General features: G+C 40.1%; 1 long non-coding RNA gene and 1 other non-coding gene across 2 annotated transcripts; both read right to left on the bottom strand.

The window, feature by feature from the left end:
- Positions 1–314: 314 nt before the first annotated feature.
- LOC110077972 (uncharacterized) lies at positions 315–4,162 on the bottom strand. Its single transcript, XR_002300386.3, has 5 exons — positions 3,024–4,162; positions 1,921–1,946; positions 1,631–1,705; positions 1,366–1,422; positions 315–455 (listed from the first exon to the last, which is right to left on the bottom strand). It is a non-coding gene; the product is annotated as an uncharacterized LOC110077972 (long non-coding RNA).
- LOC140703620 (small nucleolar RNA SNORD50) lies at positions 1,802–1,873 on the bottom strand. The gene has a single exon (XR_012082922.1). It is a non-coding gene; the product is annotated as a small nucleolar RNA SNORD50 (small nucleolar RNA).
- Positions 4,163–17,787: the final 13,625 nt, after the last annotated feature.

Raw genomic sequence — 17,787 nt, 5'->3', positions numbered from 1 at the left:
TTGTCTCATTGGATGGTGACATTTCATTTTAACAGCCTAATAGGACCTCTAGAGAATTGAACAATTATCCAGGATTTTACCCTCTCAATGTTTCCCAGAAGTGGTCAATTTTCCTATATAAAAATGTTCTCAGGTATCCTGCTATCTGCTCAAGTCCTCCAATCACATTTAGGCAGGAAACCCTTTTTTCATCAATATCTATGTTGAAGTTTTATTTAGTATCTCTCACTAATACAAAATACCCAAGTACTCAGGACCATCATTATAGAAAAGTTCTTTGATTCAACAGGAACAGTGTACAATCACTGCACATAAACATTTAAGGAATCTTTATTTTATTGCACTACAAATTCCCCAACTAGTTTCCTCAAATATTTGAGACTCATTTAAGGTCATGAAGGTTCTGACGTCTCATGAGAAGGCTTCAACTCCTGTTCCCATTTGGTTTCTTCGCACTAAAAATGGAAGAAGAAAACTTTACAACTGGATATACAAAAACTATTTTGCACATAATTTATGCTGCATCCAATACAATCTTTCTTGAAAATGTAACAAGCTTAGATTTGCTCAAGCACAGTTACAAGAACAAAATAAACACATCTCACCATATGGCTATTGAAGTAGCTAACCTTTTTGGTAAGGGGACAGCAATCACCATGCTATCTCACTGGATCCAGAAGTGACTCGAAGTCCACTTCCAGTTTCAAAACGAATGCACTTTGCTTTGGATTAGATGCATCATACTTGCAGCAGGGAACATGCAATCTGTGAGCTGTTCATTCCCATACTAGATGTTCTTCTCAGTATCTGTGGCTTTAAATTTTCACTCTACATTATCCAATTTGGTCAGAGCATCGTTTGTTTCTTAGCCCGATTCCATCAATCTCCACTTTCCATTCTTTGACCTAAAATCCATGGTTAATCCCAACTACACTAGACATATCGAAGTAATGATAAATTTGCATTCACTAAGTCAATACTTATGTCAATCCCTTTGATTTAATGAGTGTACTCTCTAGACCAGTGGTTCTCAAATTAGGGTCCCCAGATGTTCTTGGGATTGCACCACTCAGAAATCCTGGCCAGCACATCAAGGTTTCTGGGAACTGCAATCCAAGAACATATGGGGACCCGTCTGAGAACCACTGGTCTACTAGACAATAATGGGGAAAATAAGATGAAATACGAGATGGGTTGACTCACGGAAGAAAGCTATGGCCATGACTTTGCAAAACATGAGTAGGCCTGATAGGACCCTTCCGAAGGTCGCTAATTCATAGGTTCACCAGCAACCTGATGACACCCACCAGTAATTGAATTGAATTATGCCTAATATTATACTTTTGAGTTTGCATGCCTTCTTACCTCGTCTTTTCTGTAATGCAAGGAAAAGCAGCTCTCTCCAGCTGACCATCACGATCACTGTTCAGAAAACATTGATAAAACAATTTACTATCTTTTACATTTAGCATGAAGATACCCAGCTGAGCTATTCAGAAACTATCTTGCACTTTTTTCAGGGAGATTACTATTTTGTAACAGTGGCTTGGACAGCAACCTTAAGCTACTCTTCACCTAAATTAGGATTTCTTAGGAAATCTAACTACATAACCCAAAGCATTCTGGTTACCTGATTTAGCAGAATCAGAGACTGACGAAGTTGTGCAAAATCCATTCCAGCTGTTGCTTGAATTTAATCAACAACCTAGACATAAAAGCAATATGGAATGTTAAGTCTTTATGTGTTACCAGACAAAATAAATTTTATGTGCACCAATTCAACACATTTATTAATTGTGTAACCTCAGAAGCCGGATCCATATTGGCAGCTTTTCATCAAGGAATCAGGTTCGGGATAGGCTCATCATTGGTTAAACCAATGCTAAATGGTTTCTGAACAGAAACATTTAATGCACGTACCTTTATCCTACAGCATCTTCATAGGTCTGAAAAGACAAAATGCAAGGTTACCATACAATTTTATTCCGTATTTTTCCTCCTCTAGTAACAGCCAAGCTTGCCTTTTATTAGGAAAAAGCACTAGAAATATTTGGTACCATGGAAAGTCAATATTCCTTCAAACCAGAAACTGGAAGTTAAGGGCTAAAATAGACGTTGATATAAGGCAAGAATGGCCATAATTGCAGTAACACTAGTCAATACTAGAAAAAGTATATACATCCAATATGCAAAATCATACTTACGGGAAGCTAAAGTTACATATAGGTCTACAAATTCTAGTTAATAGTGTTCCTACTTCAGCAAAACAAACATTGAAGATCCTGCTCCCTTTCCATAACTGCTTCAGAGAATTCTGAAGGACATCATTTTTGTATTTCAGAAACTGAAAAAAAAAAACTGCTGCACAGCTATTCTTCAACTCAATCCTTTAAATAAAAATTTGCAATGGACTGGGGAAAGATTGCTATAAAGAGCAGGGGAATTCTTTTAGCAAACAACTGCAACCTGGGAGAAATGCTTGTCCTGTTGGTTAAAGTATATGGGGGAGTGACGCAATCCACAAAACCAAACTTGATGCCCACGTGCAGCAGGAGTCCCACATCCATGCTAATTAAAAGAGGAAGTGCTGTGTGAGTACATTTGTACTCATTTTAGTTAATAATTCTGTTCCAATGCAAAAATATATATAGTCAGGAACATCCACTTTTGCCTATCAAATATTTTTCTATTTACTGACCATTTTCGGAATGTGAAAATAATGTTTCAAAGCTACAGAAGTGGGAAAGAAATACTGAACACCAAAATTGAATCATGGAATAATTCCTGAATTAGGAAATCAGATTCTTTGCAAAAACATCAAAGGCACAAAATACATGCCTTTCCCAAAGTTCTGCTTTAATGCACTTTGTTAAAACCTTCTGTTGACACTAGGTACAGGGACACCGCTGCAATACTATTTTCAAGTGCAAGGTTGTCTACATTAAAGTTAATACATGGAGCCTTCCAAAAACATCAGTTAAGCCCAAGAACACAACTATATTCAAGGAGTTTCTGGGACGTACCATAGAATTCATTTGGTAATGTGGTAATACCAATACTGCTTTCAATTCCATAGTTCCTGGAACACACAAAAAAACAGAGTTTACAAGCAAATGTCAGCATTTTCAAAGTTTCATATATGCATCATACAAAAAAAATGTGATAGTACAATCCAGCTATACTTGAATGCTTCTAAATTATCGTTTCAGTTTAATAGACTGTGGTATGCCACAGTACAGATTTCTGTTAAGCCTCATTGCTTTTAATGGTATTTATTTCCAAATACAGGGAGTACAGTACCTACCAATCAATGGAATTTGTACACGATTTGGTCTCTCTTCTCTATGAACTCACCAGAGAAACCAGTAAAATTTGTGACTAAGGACTGGTAGCAGCTACTGCTTGTTATACTTGAAACGTCTGAACGATCTATGCAAACATTAATTACTAGCTCAGTGTGCTATACAGTACTCTGCAATTAGAATGTCAAGAAGAATCCTCTCTCATCACCAATACTTTTAGCTAGTTAACATGCTCTAGTGGATTTAAAATAAATTAATCAAAAAAATCAAAAAGCCTATTAATCAAAAATCGGCCCCACATCTCACCACAGAAAGATGGTTGTGCATGTGTACAGAATTACAGCCCTACATCATTCTTGTGTGCCCCTGCGGAATTAGAAAGGCAGACTCTCCCCATTTCGTACTAATTAATCCCTTATGAACTTCAGAGGCATCGACATTCCTGGGAGTCTCTAGCACCCGAAGTTAGGCACCGTAACGGTCTCTCCTTGAAAACAGTAATTAAAACTATCCAGCGGGGGTGGAGTTGTTGTATCTTGTTAAGTAAAACAGAGGAGCCACTCCCTCGCGCCGATTCCCCAGTGCGAAGAGCGAGTATTTCCTCCTATCTTCTATTTGCTCGCGAGAAGGTGCCCTATAATACAATGGCGTCTCCCCCTCGGGCAGCCCCTCGGCAAATAATGCAGGGGCGAAGGGCCAATTCAGAGATCTGCGGTCACGATCTAAAACTGCTATACGCTATTATTATTTTTTTTAAATAGATGTCAAGGCAACTTTGCCTCCTCGTCCAGGACCATGCTTTTAACCTTCCACGTGGCGCAGCCAACGCCCACCAAACCCACGGGCTGCCTACAAACCCCAGCGAGCAATCTACTGCGAAATCCCCTCAGGCCTTTCTCTCCCCCCCACCAAGACGACGACGACGTCGTCGTCTCCGTCTCAGGTCAGATTCCCCTCGTTCGCGGTTGCCCGCAAAGAGAGTAAAAGGGGGTTTAAACATAACACGGATTAAGGCAGGCGCAGGCGGGACGAGAGAAAAGAGGGAAAAACCTCCCGACAAAATGGCCGCTTCCCTTCGTTAAAGCGCTTCCTTCCCCCTAAAGCACTCACCTCTTTTTCCAGCGGCGGAGCAAAAGAACTGCCTGCTCGTCTCCCGTGCCTTATATAGGAACCGGCGAACTATTGGGGGGGGGGAGAAACCCGTCGTTAAGCCTCGCCCCCTTCAACTCTCATTGGATGGAAGGAGAAGGGGCGTGTGGTGACGGGGGCGCCCCGAAAGGCCTTTCTGCAGAATCAGTCTCGGGCGGACTGGCGTTTCGTAGCGGCTTTTCCCGCTTTCTTGCTCCCTAGGATTACCTCCGTCTTCTTCCGGAGCAGTCGGGGCTGAAGGAGGTTGTCTGTCTCCCGGAAGGGAGCAGGGCTGGGCTTCTCTCAGTTTTGGAAAAAAAAAGTGATTTAAAATGTTTGTCAGATTTTTAAGAGAACAAGCCACTTCGTTAAGTGCGAACAGCACTGCTGGTTTTGGGGAGTTATTCTTATCCCCAGGGCGCGATGAGTCGAGAAATCCATTCCACCCAGTCTTTCTATCCCCTTTCTTCCCCGGCCTTCAGAAAAAAATAAATTCGCTTTCTATCCTCTGAAGGTGGGTTTAAAACTGCCCTTCTCAAGCGAAATGTGTCACTTGCCCACCATGCTGTATGTGTTATTTGTCTTGCTGGTCAGCGATTAAGTTGGGCAAGTGGAAAGGATGCAGCACCCAGGAAGGTGTGGCAATGCAATTTAATCCTTAAATAAAAACTTCTGGTTTATGAATGTAGGATATTGTTTCTGTGTCTGTGATTCAACATATCAGGAAATGCCAGTGTTTGTTTATTTGTTTATTTAAAATATTTATACCCTGCCTTTCTGCTCAAGAGGACCGAAGGTTGCTTACAATATTAAAACAGTCAGTCAAAACTTTATTGTTTATGGCCTTTACAGTATTCAATGTATGATATTAAAAAAATAATCCAGGTATTAGAAACATGCATTTTAGAACTATGTGTTCTTTGAGCATCTCCAACTAAACTACGGACTATTAGATTAAATGACATTATGGTCCTTGAGAAAACCAGACATCAGCTTCTTGGCTGCCAACGCAAATAGTTCTACAACATATGTAATGAATGGCTGATTGTCAATAAGCAATCTTAATACTAATTCCTTAGGTCTGCAATTAGGGAACAACTGGATAATAAATAACATAAATCTTTCTTTGGGGTCTGTTACAGCCAGCTATGATGTCTCCTGTCCTTCAAGGTTTTGGAGGGAGTTTAACATCCAATAGTGGGAGGAAGGCGGGACATCAGTGGGTGGAGCTGGGATGGATATATATTGGGGAAAGTGTGTCATGAGGGGGTTCTGTTTTAAGTTCTGCTGGAGCAGTTCTGTATTGAGTTTTGTGGAGTTCTGTGTGAGCTCTGTGTTCTGTATGAACAAACATTTAGAGTCTGTTTCTGCTAGTGCCTTGATTTAAATAGTCTCTTGTTTTATTTGTTTACCAATCCAAGTGTGTACCAATCAATAAATTTTAGTTCTTTTGTTTTTGAAATCCATTCCTGTCTGTGTGACTCATTATAGGGAATGGTTGGTGGCAGTCTACCTGAAGTGTGAGAGAGTGTTGATGTAGTGTAACAGGCCTCCTTGGTGAAATAGAGAAGGAGGTTGTTACAGGGTCCTTATAGAGGGGGCAGAACAATAAATAGTGGATTATGTGTTCGATCGGGTTGCAGCCAAATAAATGTTTACTTTGTTGTTGTTTGTGAGATGCGAGGCAAGAGGGTAGAAGTTCTCACCTGAGTGTCGTCCTCCCTCAGGAAAGAACAGGAGGCACAGACAGACCCGCTTACACCACCCGTCGCAAGTGTACAACGGGGAGTGAATACCTGTGAGCTAGAATGGGGGCTGTCTAAAGTGACAGTAGCCACTCAGACAGAGAGAGAAATGGCGGGAAGGGAGGAAAGGGGAAGGACCCTCATGGAGGCAGGAAAAGGAGGGGCCGATGTGATACCCAGCGGTTGGGAGATGATTTGGGTGGAGGACCCTTGGACCGGGAGATGGGAAAAGGTCTGGGTCCCTAGAGAGGAGGCGGATGATAGAAGAAGAAAAGGGCTTCTCCCACGACCTTCATATTGGGGGGAGTCGGCGGTGCGGCAGTGGCGTCGGAGACTTCGAGACAAAAAGGAGGCATCGAGAGAGAAGAGGGAGAGAGACAGTTATGGCAGCTGGAGGAAGCCCAGAGGAGAGGGTTCTTGATGGACCGTGGGCCCCCCTTCGAGGAAGAGAAGACCCCTTTGATTCAGAGGGGAGAAACGAGGAGACTATCCCGTTATTAGAGCCAGGGACTGAAACCTTTGATGTGGATGGCAGCAATCCCTTTACCAAAGGATCCTGGAATGACTTAAGTTACAACCCGTTTACCAAAGACGTTTGGATGCCCTTGTGGGACCTGTTGGTCATGAGAGACAAAGTTGAAGTCGAGTTAGAGACCCATGATTTAATGTTTCATATTCCTGTAAAGCCTAGTTTTGATTTTGCACAAGAGGCTCCAGCGTATATGTCGAAACCTGGCAAGGTCACATTTGAACCCTCACATTGTTGTTGTTTAGTCGTAAAGTCATGTCCGACTCTTCATGACCCCATGGACCAGAGCACGGCAGGCCCTCCTGTCTTCCACTGCCTCCCGGAGTTTGGTCAAATTCATGTTGGTAGTTTCGATGACACTGTCCAACCATCTCATCTTCTGTCATCCCCTTCTCCTCTTGCCTCCACACTTTCCCAGCATCAGGGTCTTTTCCAGGGAGTCTTCTCATGAGATGGCCAAAGTTCTGGAGTCTCAGCTTCAGAATCCTGTGAACACTCAGGGTTGATTTCCTTCAAAGTGGATAGATTTGTTCTGTTTGTAGTCCAGGGCAATCTCAAGAGTCTCCTCCAGCACCAAAATTAAAAAGCATCAATTCTTTTTTGGAAAGAAGTTTAGGGGGATAATAGACCAATTATATTTAGAGAATACCTCTGTAGTAATAGTTAATGACGGGATGACCGAACAAATAGCTCTAAGCCGAGGCACTAGACAAGGTTGCCCTCTTTCTCCAGTTCTGTTTTGCTTGGTTATTGAAATGTTGGCAAATATAATAAGGAACGATAACTTAATTGAAGGTATAGGAGAAAAGAAGAAAATAAAGATTAATTTATTCGCTGATGATTCCTTATTGACAGTGAAAAATCCATTAGAATGCATAGATAAAATTAGAATTCACTTAGAAAAATTTGGAAAAATAACTGGATTATGTATAAATTGGCAAAAATCCGAATTAATGTTGTTTAACCATAGTAGAGTGGAACAAGAAAGGTTTGTTGAAAAATATGAATTTAAAATATGTAAATCAATTAACTATTTAGGAATAGATCTAGCAAAAAATATCCAAAAAATAAAGGAATATAACTATAAGAAACTAAAGGAAGTGATTAAAAAGAAATTACAGGAATATAGTAATTTTATGCTATCCTGGTTCGGAAAGATTGCATTGATAAAAATGAAAATTCTACCAAAAGTTAATTTTTTATTTAGAATGCTACCAATGCAGTTAACAGAGGATGATTTGAAATTTTGGCAAGGAATAGTTAAGTATTGTAATGAAGGGAAGCAATCTAGAATAAATAAAAAGTATTGATATAAAATAACAAAAAAGGCGGTATAGGTTTACCAAATATAAGAAATTATTATTTGGCTAACCAATTGAGGTTTATCAGGGAAATTATATATAATCCGGAAAGGCTAATTTGGTGGGAAATAGAATCCTCAGAACTACAAGGAGATATAGAAAAATATCTATTTGGTATAGTTAAGAAAAATAAAATAAGTGAAATTAATAACCCATTCTTAAAGACATTGTTAAGCATATGATATAAGTGTAAAAAGAATGTATGTTCATCATACTCTCCATTCGGATTAGTGACAGAAACAGAATTTTTTCCTACCAATATGAAAGTGTATGCGGATTTATTTTAAAAAAAAGTGATTAGATTGAAAGATTGGTTGTATAAAATGAGATCGATAGATCAAATGAAACAAATATTTCAGAATAAGAGTATTTCGTGGTTGAATTATGTACAACTAAAAAGATGGACTAAGGAATGGGTAAATAAATACAATAAAGGTAGAGAATATACAAAGTATGAACAATTTCTATTGTCATATGAGGACATTCACATGACTGACTCAGTCTGAATGTCTGTTGGAAATGCGAGAAAGAAGTTGGTACATACTTTCATATGTGGTGGGAATGTGAAAAAGTGCAAAGATTTTGGAAACAAATTTTAAAAGAATTAAGCTATATGTGTGGAAAAGATATAGAAGGTAATGCCGAGATTGCTTTGTTATCAATATATGAGTATGTGGAATATGACAAAATGACTAAAGAATTGATAACTAATTTATAAACAGCAGCTAGATTGATTATTGCTAGGCAATGGAAATTAAAAACTGAATTGCAAATTGAAGAATGGTACAAAGAAATATGAAATATAGCAAAAAAAGTTAAATCAACTTGTAATTTAAAGATTAAGAAAGGAGAGTTGAAAAAGAATAACTTTTATGAAATATGGGGCAAATTTTTGGAATATGTGCTAATAAGGGGGAACGGGAAAACTATGCAGTTTTGGAGGAGGAGGAGAAGAAGAAGAAGAAGAAGAAGAAGAAGAAGAAGAAGAAGAGGAAGAAGAAGAAGAAGAAGAAGAAGAAGAAGAAGAAGAAGAAGAAGAAGAAGAAGAAGAAGAAGAAGAAGAAGAAAGGCAAGCGGTCCCGTACATGGTGGTGGGAAACACAGTCATTGTATTTGAGTTTATATGTTATATGTATATGTTTTTGTTTATGTTATAGTTATAGAAAATAAAAAATACTTTTAAAAAAGCATCAATTCTTCAGTGTTCAGCCTTCTTTATGGTCCAGCTCTCACTTCCATACATCACTACTGGAAAAACCATAGCTTTGACTATGCAGACGTTTGTCGCCAAGGTGATGCTCTGCTTTTTAAGAAGCTGTCTAGGTTTGTCATAGCTTTCCTCCCAAGAAGCAGGCGTCTTTTAATTTCGTGGCTGCTCTCTTCATCTGCAGTGATCATGGAACCCAAGAAAGTAAAATATGTCACTGCCTCTATGTCTCCCCCTTCTATTTACCAGGAGATGATGGGACCAGTGGTCATGATCTTAGTTTTTTTTAAAATGTTGACCTTCAGACCATTTTTTTTTGTGCTCTCCTCTTTCACCTTCATTAAGAGGTTCCTTAATTCCTCCTCACTTTCTGCCATCAAAGTGGTAGCATTGGCATATCTGAGGTTGTTGATATTTCTTTCGGCATCTTAATTCCGGCTTGGGATTCATTCAGTCCTGGCTTTTGCATGATGTATTCTGCATATAAGTTAAATAAGCAGGGAGACAATATACAGCCTTGTCATACTCCTTTCCCAATTTTGAACCAATCAGTTGTTCCATATCCAGTTCTAACTGTTGCTTCCTGTCCTATATATAGATTTCTCAGGAGATAGATAAGGTGGTCAGGCACTCCCATTTCTTTAAGAACTTGCCATAGTTTGTTGTGGTCGACACAGTCAAAGACTTTTGCATAGTCAATGAAGCAGAAATAGATGTTTTTCTGGAACTTTCTCCATAATCCAGCGCATATTAGCAATTTGGTCCCTAGTTCCTTTGCCCCTTTGAAATCCAGCTTGTACTTGTGGGAGTTCTCGGTCCGCATACTGCTGAAGCCTACCTTGGAGGATTTTGAGCATAACCTTGCTAGTGGATAAAATGAGTGCAATTGTACGGTAGTTGGAGCATTCTTTGGCACTGCCCATCTTTGGGATTGGGATGTAGAATAATCTTTTCCAGTCCTCTGGCCACTGTTGAGTTTTCCAAACTCGCTCACATATTGAATGTAGCACCTTAACAGCATCATCTTTTAAGATTGTAAATAGTTCGCCTGGAATGCCATCACCTCCACTGGCTTTGTTGTTAGCCATGCTTTCTAAGGCCCACTTGACTTCACTTTCCAGGATGTCTGGCTCAAGGTCAGCAACGACATTATCTGGGTTGTCCGGGACATCCAAATCTTTCTGGTATAGTTCCTCTGTGTATTCTTGCCACCTCTTCTTGAGGTCCCTCCCATTTTTGTCCTTTATCATGTCCATCTTTGCACAAAATGTTCCTTTAATATCTCCAATTTTCTTGAACAGATCTCTGGTTTTTCCCTTTCTATTATTTTCCTCTCTTTCTTTGCACTTTTCATTTAAGAAAGCCCTCTTGTCTCTCCTTTCAAAGTCTGCATTCAATTTTCTGTAACTTTCGCTATCTCCCTTGCATTTTCTTTCCCTTCTCTTCTCTGCTATTTGTAAGGCCTCGTTGGACAGCCACTTTGCTTTCTTGCATTTCCTTTTCTTTTGAAAAACAACAAAATGGCAGCTTCCCCTTTGGCCGTCAGTTACTACCAGCTTGAAGAGGCAGGTCTTTGCATGCTTGTGGAAGCGTAGCCTTTCTGTGGGAGGGAGTTTTACATGTTGGGAGCAGTGACAAAGAAGGCCCTGTCTTGTGAAACATAAAAATCTGTGAAAGTGGCAGGACAGAGAGAAAGACCTCCCCTGGTGTTTTTAAAACCCAGACAGGATAAAAGATGGTACCTTGGATCCTAGTCATCTAAGACTTTCAGGAAAAATGGACTGATCTAGGAGTACAGAAAGTTTAATATGGGTTGGATCCTTATTCCCTGATCTGCATTAGAACTAAACAGAAGCACCTCTGTCTTTCCAAGATTAAGCTTCATTTCATTAATCCTCATCTAGCTCATTACAGATATCAAGCACTGGTTTAGAGCCAAGACCTCTTCCTTGGAATTAGATGGAAGATAGGGTTAATTAGTCCTTAAGGTTCCACCATAGTTTTTTGTCTTTGTTCACTTGATGTTTTATTTTTATTTTGTTATTTTGTTTTTAACTAGAATGATACTGACGACACCAAATCTCAAAACACAGGACAACTAGTCTCATTGATTTCATGTAGATGCTAAATCACATGAGGGACTGACCAGACCCTTAAGAGATGCCAAAGGTTGGTGTGTCAACCAGGAGTCCCCTAGCATCATATTGTGATTTTGCCCCTCCAGGAAGAACCAGAAAGACTCCATGAGGCAACCTGGAATGAAACCATGGTCAGTTATATGAAAACCTGCTGAGAGGTCCAGTAGACCTAACAGCAACACACTCCGCTGTCCAGTCATCCACTGAGATGACCAAAGCTATCTTAGTCTCGTAACTGCATCTGAAGCCAGACAAGCAATGGTTCTAGATAATGTGTTTCATCCAGCAATCCCTCCAACTGTTTATTTTGTAGAGAATGTGGGATTTGTGAACTGTAGTAGGAATTCAAGAGTGGCTTATTGTATTAAAAAATCAAGAGACTCCAACCTGTATCCTAATGTTTTGAAAAGCTGTTGAAATGTGTTGCTGTGCCAATAGCTCTAAAATTTGGATTTGAAAAACAAAGTTCAGAGTCAGTTATAAACTACAGAGTCCTTGCCTGGTTGAAATTATAAACTGCTCTTCCTCTCAGAGTGATTCCTAGCAATCCAAAGTAATGGTGTGGCTATTGTGTCTCTTCCTTACCACCAGCTTGATGCTGAGGAAACCTACCCTCACCCCAGCTGCCTAATACTTGTCTCCTGGGGCCATATAACTCACTTGGAGTGTGGGCCTGCACCCCTTCACAGTATTGAATGGATAATAAATGTTTTTCATTTCTAGATTGTAAAGCTGAGTTCATCATTATAAAACTAAATATTGTGTAAAATTGCTACCTTCTAGTTTAAAAATATACCAGTGCTTGTTAGACGTTTGGCTGGAGACATCTGTCTTTCTACACACAAAAAGAACACAAATAAAATTCTCTTGAGTATATAGGAATGAAGGATCAGTGATATGTTCAGAAATTGTGGACGAGACATGAAATGTAATAGCTTGTGGACATACGCTGGGTTTGCTACTTCAGCTGAGATTGCATGTAGGCACCTCAAGGAGGAGCTATTGTAACACGGTTTGCACATCATCATACCATCAAATGGGATATACTCAAACATGCATGTACTGTAGTTGCATTTGATGCATCCCTTAAAAGGATGCCAGCTGGCTATATGCCTCCTACTGAGGACCAGCTGTCAACACTAATTTACTGTACATATGTCAGAATATACATGCAAGCACATTACCATACAAATATATTTATTGTTTTTATACTCTGTGAGGATATGGGTTTTGTAGTACTTATTTCCCAGAATTTGCAAGTATTCATCATGCCTGTTTGTTCCTGTGAAGACGAGCCAAGGTCATTTCTTAGGACTAACATTCCTTGCTAATGGTGTACCAGCGCACCAGTCTAGGATGAGAGAAGGAGCTGTGGAAAGTTATAAGTTGGGCATGGAGTTGTAGGCAAAGGACTGTGCACTGATTGGATAACATCATGGGACTGAGACTTTGATTTAAGTTATGGAAGAGGAGGATTAAGTAAGTTGTTGGTGTGTGAGCGTACATTGGAGAAGGAGAAATGGAGGACAGGTTTACAGCTTTCGATGATGGATTGGAGACTTAGTCATGGTAACTTAGAATAGGCAACAATTAAGTAATAAAGCTGTTAGTAAGTATTTTATTGTTTTATGGGAAAAGTCTAGGTTGCAAAGGTGGTGGATGCTGGGAACTACAGTTGGCTCCTTCCCCTAATGGAATGACTTCTCTAAGGAGACACATTCCTGACATACCATATTTGAAGTAGTTGTTCTTTCACAACAAAAGAACAATCCTGTACATGTCCACTGGGAAGCAAGTCCCACAGAGTTCAAATCAGACTTTTGTTTAGATAAGTGGGCATAGACATTCTCTGTTCAGTGTGCAAGACTAGCTCTGGCAAACAACAGGAATTAGTTCAGTTCTGGCAAGGGTCAGGATGAATTAACACTTTTGCTATGTTAGTTTAAGAAACAAATATATCCATGCACATCCATGTGATATTCCAAATTCCAAATAAGTACTTTACACAGAGGAGTACATCTCTAGAACAAGCCAGCAGTGTCTCCATGAGCAAGGAATGAAATATCAAATTACAGTGCCTTGCCATGCAGCAGAATGAAATGTCAGAGGTGAAGAACTGCACATTCATAGAAATGGCGAGATGCTAGAAGATGGAAAGTTATGTGCAATATACAGGGAAGAAGGAGCATCTACAACCAACTACCTACAAAACCTTCCAGCCGGGCAAGAAACAGGGCACTATATGAACTATGCTATGTGATCATAAGCTGTATGATCTATGGTTGTTTGGCATAAAATGTGACATTTTTTCAAGATATCCCAGAACAGAATACTTCCGAACTGCACAACACAGCTAAAGAAAGCTTATGAATAGGTTATTATTGTAAAAAAACAAAGACATACCAAGTTGATCTCAAACAAAGAGAATTACAGTCAGCAAAGCTGTGTGATGAAAGTGAGGGCTCACGCTAATCAGGAGGTTGCTTTTTCCAGTAGACGAGGCCAAACAAACAGTAATTTCATTTATTTATTTTATTTATTTATTCCATTTATACCCCACCTATCTATTCATTGTGAACACTCTAGGCGGCTTACAACATAACATATAAAGCAAGTATATATACAGTGGTGCCTCACATAGCGATAGCTCCATTTAGCGATGAAATCGCTTTGCAACACGTTTTTTGCGATCGCAAAAGCGATCGCTTTGCAATGTTCTCTATGGGGGAATTTCCCTTTGCGATGATCGGTTCCCTGCTTTGGGAACCAAGCATCGCAAAGCACCAATTTTAAAACAGCTGATTGGCTGTTTCAAAATGGCTGCCTTGTAAACAAAATGGCCACCCGCTGTTTTCTGGGACGGATTCCTCACTTACCAGGCAGCAAAAATGGCTGCACTATGGAGGATCTTTGCTGAACTGTGAGTTTTAAGCCCATAGGAATGCATTAATCAGGTTTTAATGCGTTTCTATGGGCTTTTTTATTTCACATTGTGACGTTTCCGTTCTGCAGTGATTTTTGTGGAACAAATTAACATCGCAATGCGAAGCACCACTGTATAACATAATTAACATAATTAGAAGAAAAAAAGAAACTTTTTCTCCAAGATGGCAAGAGAACAAAATAGATTATAACAAATAAGAAGGGAAGAAAAATTAAGAGTTAACTGGGAGGGGGGAAGGCCTGCATAACATCCATGTTTTCAGTTGTTTCTTAAAACTACCCAGCGAAGGAGCCGCACGAATCTCCAGAGGTAAGTTGTTCCAGAGGCAAGGAGCCACCCCCGAGAAGGCCCGGTTTCTTGGTTTTTTCCTTCCGGGCCTCCCTCGGCGTCAGGCTCCTCAGCTTCACCTCCTGGCTCCTGTGTGTGACAGAGGTAGAGCTGGGTGGGAGTAAGCGTTTCGCCAAGTATCGAGGCCCTAAACCGTTTAGGGCTTTAAACGTAAGCATCAAAACTTTGAAGTCAATGCGGAACCGAATGGGCAGCCAATGCAACGCGGCCAGAAGAGGAGAAATGTGACGATATTTTCTTGCTCCGCTAAGGAGTCTGGCCGCCGCATAACAAAACAAAGGAGGAGAAACAGCGATCCTGACCCACAGCAGAGATCAGAGAGGACTGCAAAGGTATGAATGCACTGGAAGGTGAGGAGTCTGAACCAGAAGGCTGTGCAAATCCAAATATAAATTGCAGTACCAGAAGGGGTACAAAGGAACCACTAAGATGTTTCACTTCTTTCATCAAAGGTGCACCAGCACTACAAGTGTCCTATCTTGCAAGGGAAGATAAAATCCCTAAACCTGTTCTATGGGGAGAAATTGATGATTTACTCAGAGAAAATGCTCACAGGTGGAAAGAGGCAACCAAAGAAGAATTAGTTGCTCTTTACAAGAATAAGATAGGGAAACTCATTAGTTGCATCGCTGAAGAAAAATCATGGGATGGAAAGAGATCCTCAAGATAAAGCATGATGCTGAAGACAAAGTCCAGAGATAAAACATAAGACTAGCTGCCAAAGATTACTCAGAAAGATACTGTGAAGATTACACCCGAACTTTCACACCTATAGTCAAACATGCTACAATCAGAACACTTTTCTATTGGAACATCTCGATGTGCAGACAGCTTTTCTGCTTCGTGAGATACAAGAAGTTATATCTATATGCTGCAATCACTTGGATTTGAAATAACTGGGGGGAAAGAAGCTTGTATTCAAACTGCAGGAAAGTGTCTAAGGGTTTAAAAAAGCTGCAAGAGCACAGAATGAGAAACTGAGACTGATGTTAGGAAGAGAAGGCTTTGAACAAAGCAGAGCAGACCTGTGCCTCTATAGCAGATTCAGAAACAATGAGTGTACATGCATTCTGACTTCTGCCATAGATTTAATTTTGGCCTGTGAAAAGTCAGGGGACTGCAAAGAACTAGTAACTCACTTGAACAAATCAGTAGAAGTAAAATGTCTAGGAGGCTTCGTTTACTAACCCGGCATTCAAACTGAACAACAAGAAGGATCTTTCTTACTAAATAAAAGCAGAAGATTGAAGAACTTCCCTTGGCCTAATAGATGCTCAACCAGCAACTACACTAATGAAAGCAGAATACTTTAAACCTGATAAAAAAAAATAAACTACTACACTCAGAAAAGAGAAAGTACAGGTAAGGAATAGTAAAGCTTCTGTATTTAATTACTGTTCCAAGACCAGATGTGGTAGCAGCAATAGGATACTTGTTCAGGAAGACAAGTTCACCAGCCAAGAAAGTCTGGGAAGCAGTCAGAAGCATGGCATGATCTCGAATTTGTGGGATCTGGAGATGCTGACTGGGCTGCTGACATCACTGATTGCAAGTCGTCCAGTGGAAACCTGTTCAATTATGAAGCAGCAGCTGTCTGCTGGACAATCCTAAAGAAAAAAAAGGGGGGTATTACCTTTTATAGAGACAGAGTATGTATCACTCTCTGAAGCATAGAACCAAATACTGTAGCTAACTTCTCTTAAATGTACTGTAGGTGTAACTGAACTTAAAGATTCATGGCTCTCCCCATCTCCACTTTAGTTAGATAGTATTAGGAGTCATGTTGTCTTTCCTATCTCAATAAATGTCTTTGACATACTAGCTTCCTTATTTTAGCAAGTTTTTGCCTGAAGAAAAGCTAGTGCCGTCTCCACTTGGAGACCAAAGCCTTCCTCATAGTCGTTGCCAACATTGGGGCACAGTCTACATGCCAGAATACTCTGAGGTCTGGAAGATCTGAGTTTTCGGTGGGTTTCACTGCGTTGAACCCACGCCTTGCCGCTGTTGCCTGCTTCCAATTTGCTTGCCTTCTGTCCAAGTCTATCTGCCAGAAAAAGAGAGGGAAAGAGAGAGAACACGGCATACTCTTTCTTGCTCCTCCCATATCCCTCTCCCTGTTCTTACAATGTTTCTGTCAGAGAGGACAGGTGAGCAAGCAGCAGCAACAGCAAAAAAGAAGAATTCTGTGGATTGACAGGGGCCCATCTATTGGAATGTGGGCTCCACTAGGTGCCGCCACTGATCCTTGACACCAGCACTGAAGAATTATCCAATCCATATAGTCTGCAGAGCCATACATTAATGTGGAGGGTCAGATGTTGTGGATTGAATTTGGCCCTGCACTATATCCTAATGTGAATCATGCATGTGGCAGCATGCCATATTGCTTCCATGGCCATACCGTAGCTCTGTGGTTTCAAAGCTTAGGCCCCCAGTATTGTTGGACTGCGAATCCCAGAATTCCTAGTCACTGGGTATGCTAGCAGAAGTATGGGAATCTGAAGTCGCATAGCAGATCCAAGGTAGGAAATCACTGCCCTAGCTGTATCTCCAATACTTGCTTTACTTAAGAAGAGAATATGCACACATTTTAAAATGGAAACATGTGGTTTCCTGTCAGATTGTCTAGCAGGTAGCATTGCTTACCAGGATCCATAGAAAAATGTTTAGCGTGTCAGGTCAAGTGTGCCAAGATGCACATCTTTTTTTACCAGATGTATTTAATCTTAGACTTGACTGCCCTACTGTATGACTTGAATTTGTTCTGTTGTAAGTTAAACTGAGTTATTAGAAAAATAAGTACAACAGTTCTTTACTTAACTGGATGAGATTAATCTTTGCAATCTTGTTTAACTCACTGGTTATATAAACTCAGTGGCAACAGCTTATTAAACCTTTCCATTATAAAAGGAGCAGTATATTATTAGAAGTTGTCTCAAAGCCCTTTGTAGAAAGCCATTTGAGTACAATATGACACAATGCTACATTTTCTGTGACTGTACCAGGTGATGGAGTTATTTATTAGTTATTACCACGCAGATGGTAAGCCATTATTTTAGCAGACTTATTGCCCACGGCATTAGCG

The sequence above is a fragment of the Pogona vitticeps genome, chromosome 1 (genome assembly GCF_051106095.1).
Source record: "Pogona vitticeps strain Pit_001003342236 chromosome 1, PviZW2.1, whole genome shotgun sequence".
Lineage (NCBI taxonomy): Eukaryota > Metazoa > Chordata > Lepidosauria > Squamata > Agamidae > Pogona > Pogona vitticeps.
The sequence above is the reverse complement of the archived record's forward strand: the minus strand, read 5'-3'. Positions and strand labels throughout refer to the sequence as shown.